The sequence below is a fragment of the Stegostoma tigrinum genome, chromosome 31, assembly GCF_030684315.1.
Source record: "Stegostoma tigrinum isolate sSteTig4 chromosome 31, sSteTig4.hap1, whole genome shotgun sequence".
NCBI classification, from domain to species: domain Eukaryota; kingdom Metazoa; phylum Chordata; class Chondrichthyes; order Orectolobiformes; family Stegostomatidae; genus Stegostoma; species Stegostoma tigrinum.
This window is the reverse complement of record NC_081384.1, coordinates 23,338,626-23,346,049: the sequence shown is the minus strand read 5'-3', so window position 1 is coordinate 23,346,049 and position 7,424 is coordinate 23,338,626.

Genomic DNA, 7,424 nt, shown 5'->3' with positions numbered 1-7,424 from the left:
TAAAATCTAGTAGCCATTACAGGGACATGACTATAAAATGAATAACTGAATATTTAAGGTTACAGGACATTTTGGAAAGATAGGAGTCTAGTGAAATGAGAGGGGGTGACTCTGTTAGTTAATGATAATGGTTGTACAATCAGAAGGGATGGCTCAAGTTCAATAAGCTAGGATGTGTAAAGGGTTTGTATAGAGATAAGAAATGATGAAGAAAAAAGGGAATGTACCTAACAATAACTATTTGGTAGGCTGGAGGTTACAGGGAGAATTAATGGTAGCATGTCTGAAAGACACAGCAAAAGCAATGGGAGCATGTAATCTAGTTGTTGAATGAAACGTCATATGCACTACGATTGTCTAGATGAGGAGTTCATGCAATCAGGGTAGCTTCGTAGTACAAAATGTTCTGGAGTCAAGATAGTAGGCTACACAAGACATCGTACTTGTGCAATGATGTCAGATAAATTAATGATCTCATAGTGAAGTTGTCCCTAGATCACAGGAACCTTAATATGTTTGAATTCTACATTCAGTCTGAGTGAGAGAACAATGGATCCAAGACTATTTCTTTAAACTTACATAGGACAATTATTGGGATATGAAAGCAGAGCTAGTTGATGTAATTTGGCAAATCACATTAAAGGATTGTTCACCAGGGGTGCTATGGCAAATGTTTAAAGGATTTTCAGAATACACAGAATAGATATGTTCCAATGTATAAGAACATTTCTAAGTGACTGTCACTATTTCTGTAGGTATCCTGAAAGATTAAAGATAGTAACAAAATTAAAGGAAGGGCAATATAAATGTGCAAATATTGGTGTCAGGTCAGAAGAGTAGATGGATTTTGGGAATACTAAACATAGAAGTCAGAGCAGGTAACAAGTGACTTTAGCTCACTGCATGTTCTTGAGACCTTCATAGTTGACACTGGGCACCACCATGACAGGGCACACTGCATGGACACCAGCAACATGTAAGATAATAAAATGTGAGGCTGGATGAACACAGCAGGCCCAGCAGCATCTCAGGAGCACAAAAGCTGACGTTTCGGGCCTAGGCCCTTCATCAGAGAGGGGGATGGGGAGAGGGAACTGGAATAAATAGGGAGAGAGGGGGAGGCGGACCGAAGATGGAGAGAAAAGAAGATAGGTGGAGAGAGTATAGGTGGGGAGGTGGGGAGGGGATAGGTCAGTCCAGGGAAGACGGACAGGTCAAGGAGGTAGGATGAGGTTAGTAGGTAGATGGGGGTGCGGCTTGGGGTGGGAGGAAGGGATGGGTGAGAGGAAGAACAGGAGTTCTGGTTGGAATGCCACAACTAACCACAAAACGACATGACCCACTTGTACCTTTACAGATGTGGAAGGACACCACTTTGATTGGGACAACACATCCATCCTAGGACAAGCCAAACAGAGACACGCACGAGAATTCCTAGAAGCATGGCATTCCAACCAGAACTCCATCAACAAACACATTGATTTCGAGTCAATCTACCATCCCCTGAGAAAAAGAACAGGAAATGACATCACCAACACAGGAAATGACATCACCAACCCAAGGAAACCTAACCAGATAAATAGAAAGCGGGACATAACACCAGTGCTTTGTCGGAGGCTCACTGTTGATGTTATCTAGAATGGTGACCAAACGTCTGGAAACAAACCTTCAAGCTCAGTGAACCAGCTTATATCTGGAACAAAATAAAGACCCACTCTCTTGTGGACCGAGAGGAGGAGAGTGCTGTGTTGGAGGTGAAAGGAAGATGTCGGGTTGGCTGCGCACCCTTGCGACCGGTGGATCTTAATGCTGGCTTCAGCCTAACGCTGGTTCAGGGGAGCAGCCAAATGTGCTCCTGTGATGCTGCTTGGCCTGCTGTGTTCATCCAGCCTCACATTTTACAATCTTGGAATTCTCCAGCATCTGCAGTTCCCATTATCTCTCTCCCACGCTTCCAGGTGACGGGAGGCGTCCTGAGGCTCCCTCCGACACCCAGTCAAGTGCCGCTGGGGCACTGGAGGGCCCCCGGGAACTTCCAGGCGGGAAGGAGGAAACAGCGCGTCCCCAGCCTGACCCAGAGCGGGACCCTGCTGCCTCCGCACCCCCGACGGGGGGATGCCACCCGGAAGGCAGCACGGACGGTTTCCTGAGCCCGGAGAGCATCCAGCAGTTAGCCCGGGCAATGGGCATGAAGGGACAGATCGAGGGGCTGGACCTTGGACTTGGGGAGTGTACTGCGGTCACTGCCCACAATGGGGGTACGGGTTGCGAGCATTAATGTGCGCAGCGTCAAGTCAACCGCGAGATGTGTGTCCACTTTGGCCTACCTGACCACCATCAAGGCGGACCTCCTGTTTCTGCAGGAGTGCGGGATACCGCACCTTGGCAGGTACGGGAAATGGTCGGGTGCCTGGACCTGTGGGCCTTCGATCTGGTCGGGGCGTAACGACTGTCGGTCCTCGGGCCTGGCTATTCTGCTGCGGGGGAGCGACTTCACCATCTCTCAAGTTCAAGAGGTGGTGGGGGGCGCCTCCTAGTGGCTGACGTCACCTACAGGAAGGGTCCCCTGAGGCTGATCAACGTGTACGCCCCAGCGGTACGGAATGAGCGGTTGGCCGTCCTGCAGCGGCTTCCACCCCTGCTGGCTACGTCCAGGCTGGTCATCCTAGGCGGAGACTTCAACTGCATCATCGACGCAGATGGAAGATCCGGCATGGGGACAGCGGGTGAGGGGAGTCAACTGGACGTCACGTCCAGATTCCTGATGGGCACGGTGAAGGATGCCAAGCTGCTCGACGTCTTCAGCACCCCTGCAGACGGAGCGCAGCGGAGGTACACCTGGTCACGGCCAGACGGGTCTATTCGCTCAAGGATAGACTTCCTGTTTGTGTCACGGACGTTCTCGGTCAGGTCCACCGGCGTCGAGCCGGTGTTCTTCTCTGACCACTGCCTCCTGCTGGCCGACTGTCACTTACAGGACGACCAGCCGACGGCAAGGGGACGTGGAAGCTCAACACGACTCTGTTGACCCCAGAGAATGTCGAGGAGCTTAAGAGGGAGTACGCCGGTTGGAGAACCGTGAAACCCCTCTTTGAGTCTCCGGGCGACTGGTGGGAGACGTGAAGGAGAACATCAAGAGGTTCTTTGTCCTTAAGGGTGTTTGGAAGGCGAGAGAGAGGCGGGGAAAGCTGTCGCGACTCCAGGAAAGGGTGCAGAACCTGCACCTTCTGCAGTTGATGGGGGTTGCTGTCACGGAGGACATCCGTGAGGTGAAGGGCCAGCAAGCCTCGCTCTTCGCCGCAGAGGCCTCCAGGATAATCTTCCGGTCCAGGGTCCGCTCCGTGGAGCAGGACGAGACGTGCTCGCGTTTCTTCTTTCAGAAGGTGCACAAAGAGAGCTCCGTGCTTAGCCGGCTGAAGGAGGACGACGGCTCGGTGACGTCGTCTCGGCCCGACATTTTGAGGATCAGCAGATCCTTCTATGCCGGACTGGACGACACGAAGCCCACGGACAGCACGGCCTCCGAGTCATTCCTGTCGTCTATCACGGAGGTCTTAGACGACGGCAAAAGGGAGTGGCTGGACCGGCCGATATCCCTGGACGAGCTGACCAGAGCCCTCAAATCCTTGGAGAGGAATAGGACTCCCGGGAGCGACGGCTTACCGGTCGAGCTGTATTCCGCTCTGTGGGACCTGTTCGGCCAGGACCTGCTGGAGGTTTACGATAGTGCGCTTTGGGCAGGGGAAATGTGCAAGTCCATGAGGAAGGGCATCATCACCCTCATTTACAAGAGGAAGGGGGAGAGGGAAGAAATTAAGAATTGGCGTCCCATTTCACTATTGAACGTGGACTACAAAATCCTGGCCAAGGTCATAGCCAACCGGATCAGGTCTGCCCTGGAGTCGGTGATTCACCCTGACCAAACCAGTGCTGTGCCGGGCAGTAAGATCGTTGAGAGCCTCGCGCTCATCAGGAATACGATCGCCTATGTACAGGACAGGCGGGTGGACACCTGCCTCGTCAGCCTGGACCAGGAGAAGGCCTTCGACAGGGTCTCTCATGCTTACATGAGGGACGTCCTCTCCAAATTGGGGTTCGGGGAGGGTATCCGCAATTGGATCCGGCTGCTCTACGCCTACATCGTTAGCGCAGTCTCGATCAATGGGTGGGAATCAGACAGTTTTCCTGTTAGATCTGGAGTCAGGCAGGGCTGCCCGGTCTCTCCTGCCTTGTTCGTGTGCTGTGTGGAGCCCTTCGCCGCATCCATCAGGAAGGACATGGGCCTGAAGGACATGACTATCCCAGGCAGCAGAGGCCTTCAGGCCAAGGCTTCCCTGTACCTGGACGATGCCGCCGTCTTCTGCACCGATCGTCGGTCGGTGAGTAGACTATTGGATATCTGCGGCCAGTTTGAGCTGGCCTCGGGTGCCAAAGTCAATAGGGGTAAGAGCGAGGTCATGTTCTTCGGGAACTGGGACGACCGCTCCTTCATCCCCTTCACTGTCAGGACACACTACCTGAAGGTGCTGGGTGTTTGGTTTGGTGGAGCTGGGGCATGCACTAAGACTTGGGAGGAGCGTATCACCAAATTAAAGCAGAAGCTGGGCAGGTGGACGCTCCGGTCCCTCTCCATCGTGGGTAAGAACCTGGTTGTCAGTTGCGAGGGGCTTTCGGTACTGTTGTATGTGGCGCAGGCCTGGCCTATTCCCTGGACCTGTGCCGCTGCGTTCACCTGGGCCATCTTCCACTTCATTTGGGGGTCAAGGATGGACCGGGTCTGCAGGGACACCATGTACAAAGACCTGGGAAATGGGGGAAAGGGCGTACCAAACGCCACCCTCGCCCTGACGGCTACCTTTGTGTGTGGCTGCATCAAGCTGTGCGTAGATCCTCAGTACGCAAACACCAAGTGTCACTACTTACTGAGGTTCTACCTGTCCCCGGTGTTGCGAAGGATGGGCCTGGCCTCGTTGCCGCGGAACGCTCCGAGTAGTTGGACCGTTCCGTACCACCTGTCCTTCGTGGAGAAATTTTTGAAAGGAAACACCTTTGACCACAAGGCCGTCAGGCTGCGGTCAGCACGTAGTATCCTCGAAACCCTTTGGGAAAAGGAGAGGGTGGATCCCGTCGTGTGGTTCCCCACGCAGACTGTCAAAGTCATTTGGCAGAATGCCTCATCGCCAGAACTTTCAAACAAGCACAAGGACATTGCTTGGCTGGCGGTGAGAGGGGCTCTGCCAGTGAGATCCTTTATGCATGCCCGGAATCTCTGCGCCACCGCACGCTGCCCTCGAGGTGGCTGCGGGGGGAACGAGACTGTCGATCACCTCCTCCTGGAGTGTGCCTATGCGCAGGAGGTCTGGAGGGGGATGCAGTGGTATTTGTCGAGGTTCGTCCCGAGCAGCTCTGTGACGCGGGACTCCGTGCTCTACGGGCTGTTTCCGGGGACGCACACCGAGACCAACATCAACTGCGCCTGGAGGACCAGCAATGTGGTGAAAGACGCTCTTTGGTCTGCCCGCAAACTTGCTGGTCTGCCAGCTGAAAGAGCTGATCCCGACCGAGTGTTGCAGACTGGCGCACTCCAAGGTCCAGGACTACGTGCTGAGGGACGCGCTAAAGCTTGGGGCAGCCGCCGCCAAGGCGCGGTGAGGAAAGACCACGGTATGAAACCCCTCATCCAGAATAGAAAAAAAGGGCCCTATCTGGTAACTGGGCCCAGCTGGCGCCTTCCCCAACTGGTCAGGGGGCCAATGGGGACTGTGTGGGGTGACGACTGCCGGGGTGTTTTCTTTGCTTTGTTTTTTTTTTCTTCTTTGTTTGTTTTTTTCCTTTAGTTTGTGTATGTACCCCCTGGGTGACCCGGAGCGGCTTGCATGACTGAGTAGGTGTCTAAATATGTTTTTTTTTGTACATCTTCTGAATAAAGTATATTTTTTCAAATTAAAAAAAAGGTGATGAAACGTCTGAAAACGAACCTTCCAGCTCAGCAAGCAAACTCACATCCAGAACCTCAACCTGAGCTACAAATCTTCTCAAAACTCGCTAGGCAGTAACCGATCTTGTTGCCCTATTTTGAACACGACAAGGGAGTTATCCCTCATGTTCTGATGAATAGTTATCCCTCAATCATATCATAAAAAAGCATATTCCTGTTTGTGGGAATTTTCTGGTTGCCATGTATCCTACATTGTAACTGACTACAGCTCAAAACTATTTAATTTGCTGTAAATGCATTGAAACATATCAGGATTTTGAAAGGTGCTTCATGAATGCAGGCCTTTCTTAGATTTAAGTTAAACTGAATTCCTGCTAATAGTCAGTTTACACGACAGTTGCACAAGATCAGACCAATGTTTTTCCACATTCTCAGATAAATGCACGTCAGTCTTCAGAGACTGTAGTGCTTCCAAGTGAAGTGCATTTAATTTGTGGTTTGAAAAATTCCTTCTTTAAGAAATTATACAAATTTAAAAAAGTTTAGTGATTTATTTTCATAGTACATAACATCTTACATGTGAAAAGTAATAGTTGCCAATTTACAATCTTTTGTGTTTGATACTGGGCCAATGGAAAGATGAATGTGTTGTAAATTGAATATTGGAATTATACTTCAATTTAATGTAGCAAATAATTTAATATCTTTTCTATTTCCCAGCAATCCAACTTCATGAAGCACAAATATCATTTGTCTTCAGTTGTCAACTGATTTATCTGAGTCAAATATAGAATTTTCCAACAATGCTTTACACATTAGTCATTGGGAATTGGTTGATCTATGCATCAATGGATTTCACTCATGCACTCATGCTGTAATATTTGTAACAGGTCACTTTACAAAAACTAAAATGATTTTGTGCTTAATGGTGATAGTTTTCAGATATTCCCTGAGTGAACCTAATTAACCTTTGTTAATCTGCACCTCAAAATAATCAGTTGACAATGAAGATGTTCATAAGTTCATAAGATATTGGGGCAGAATTAAGCCATTTGACCCATTGAAGTCTGCACCACCATTCAACCATGGCTGCCATACTCTTCCTTCCTACTTTCCTACCTTCTCCCCTTAACCCTTCAACCCATTACCTTGTCTAACTTCTCCTTAAATTAACTTACTGTTCCAGCATCCACCGTACTTTGAGGCAGTGAATTCACAGAATTACAATCCTTTGGGAGGAGTAACTTCTCCTCAAACTCTGTTTTAAATTTGCTACCCCTTGCCCTAAGACTATGACCCGTCATTCTAGAATGGCCCACAAGAGGACTCATCCATTCCACATCTCTTTCACCCTTACTTTTTATCATCTTGAATACCTCAATTTTATCTCCTCTCATTCTTCTAAATTCCAGAGCATATAGGCCTAAACTATTCAATCTCTCTGCATATGACAAACCCCTCATCTCTGAGATTAATCTAGTGAACC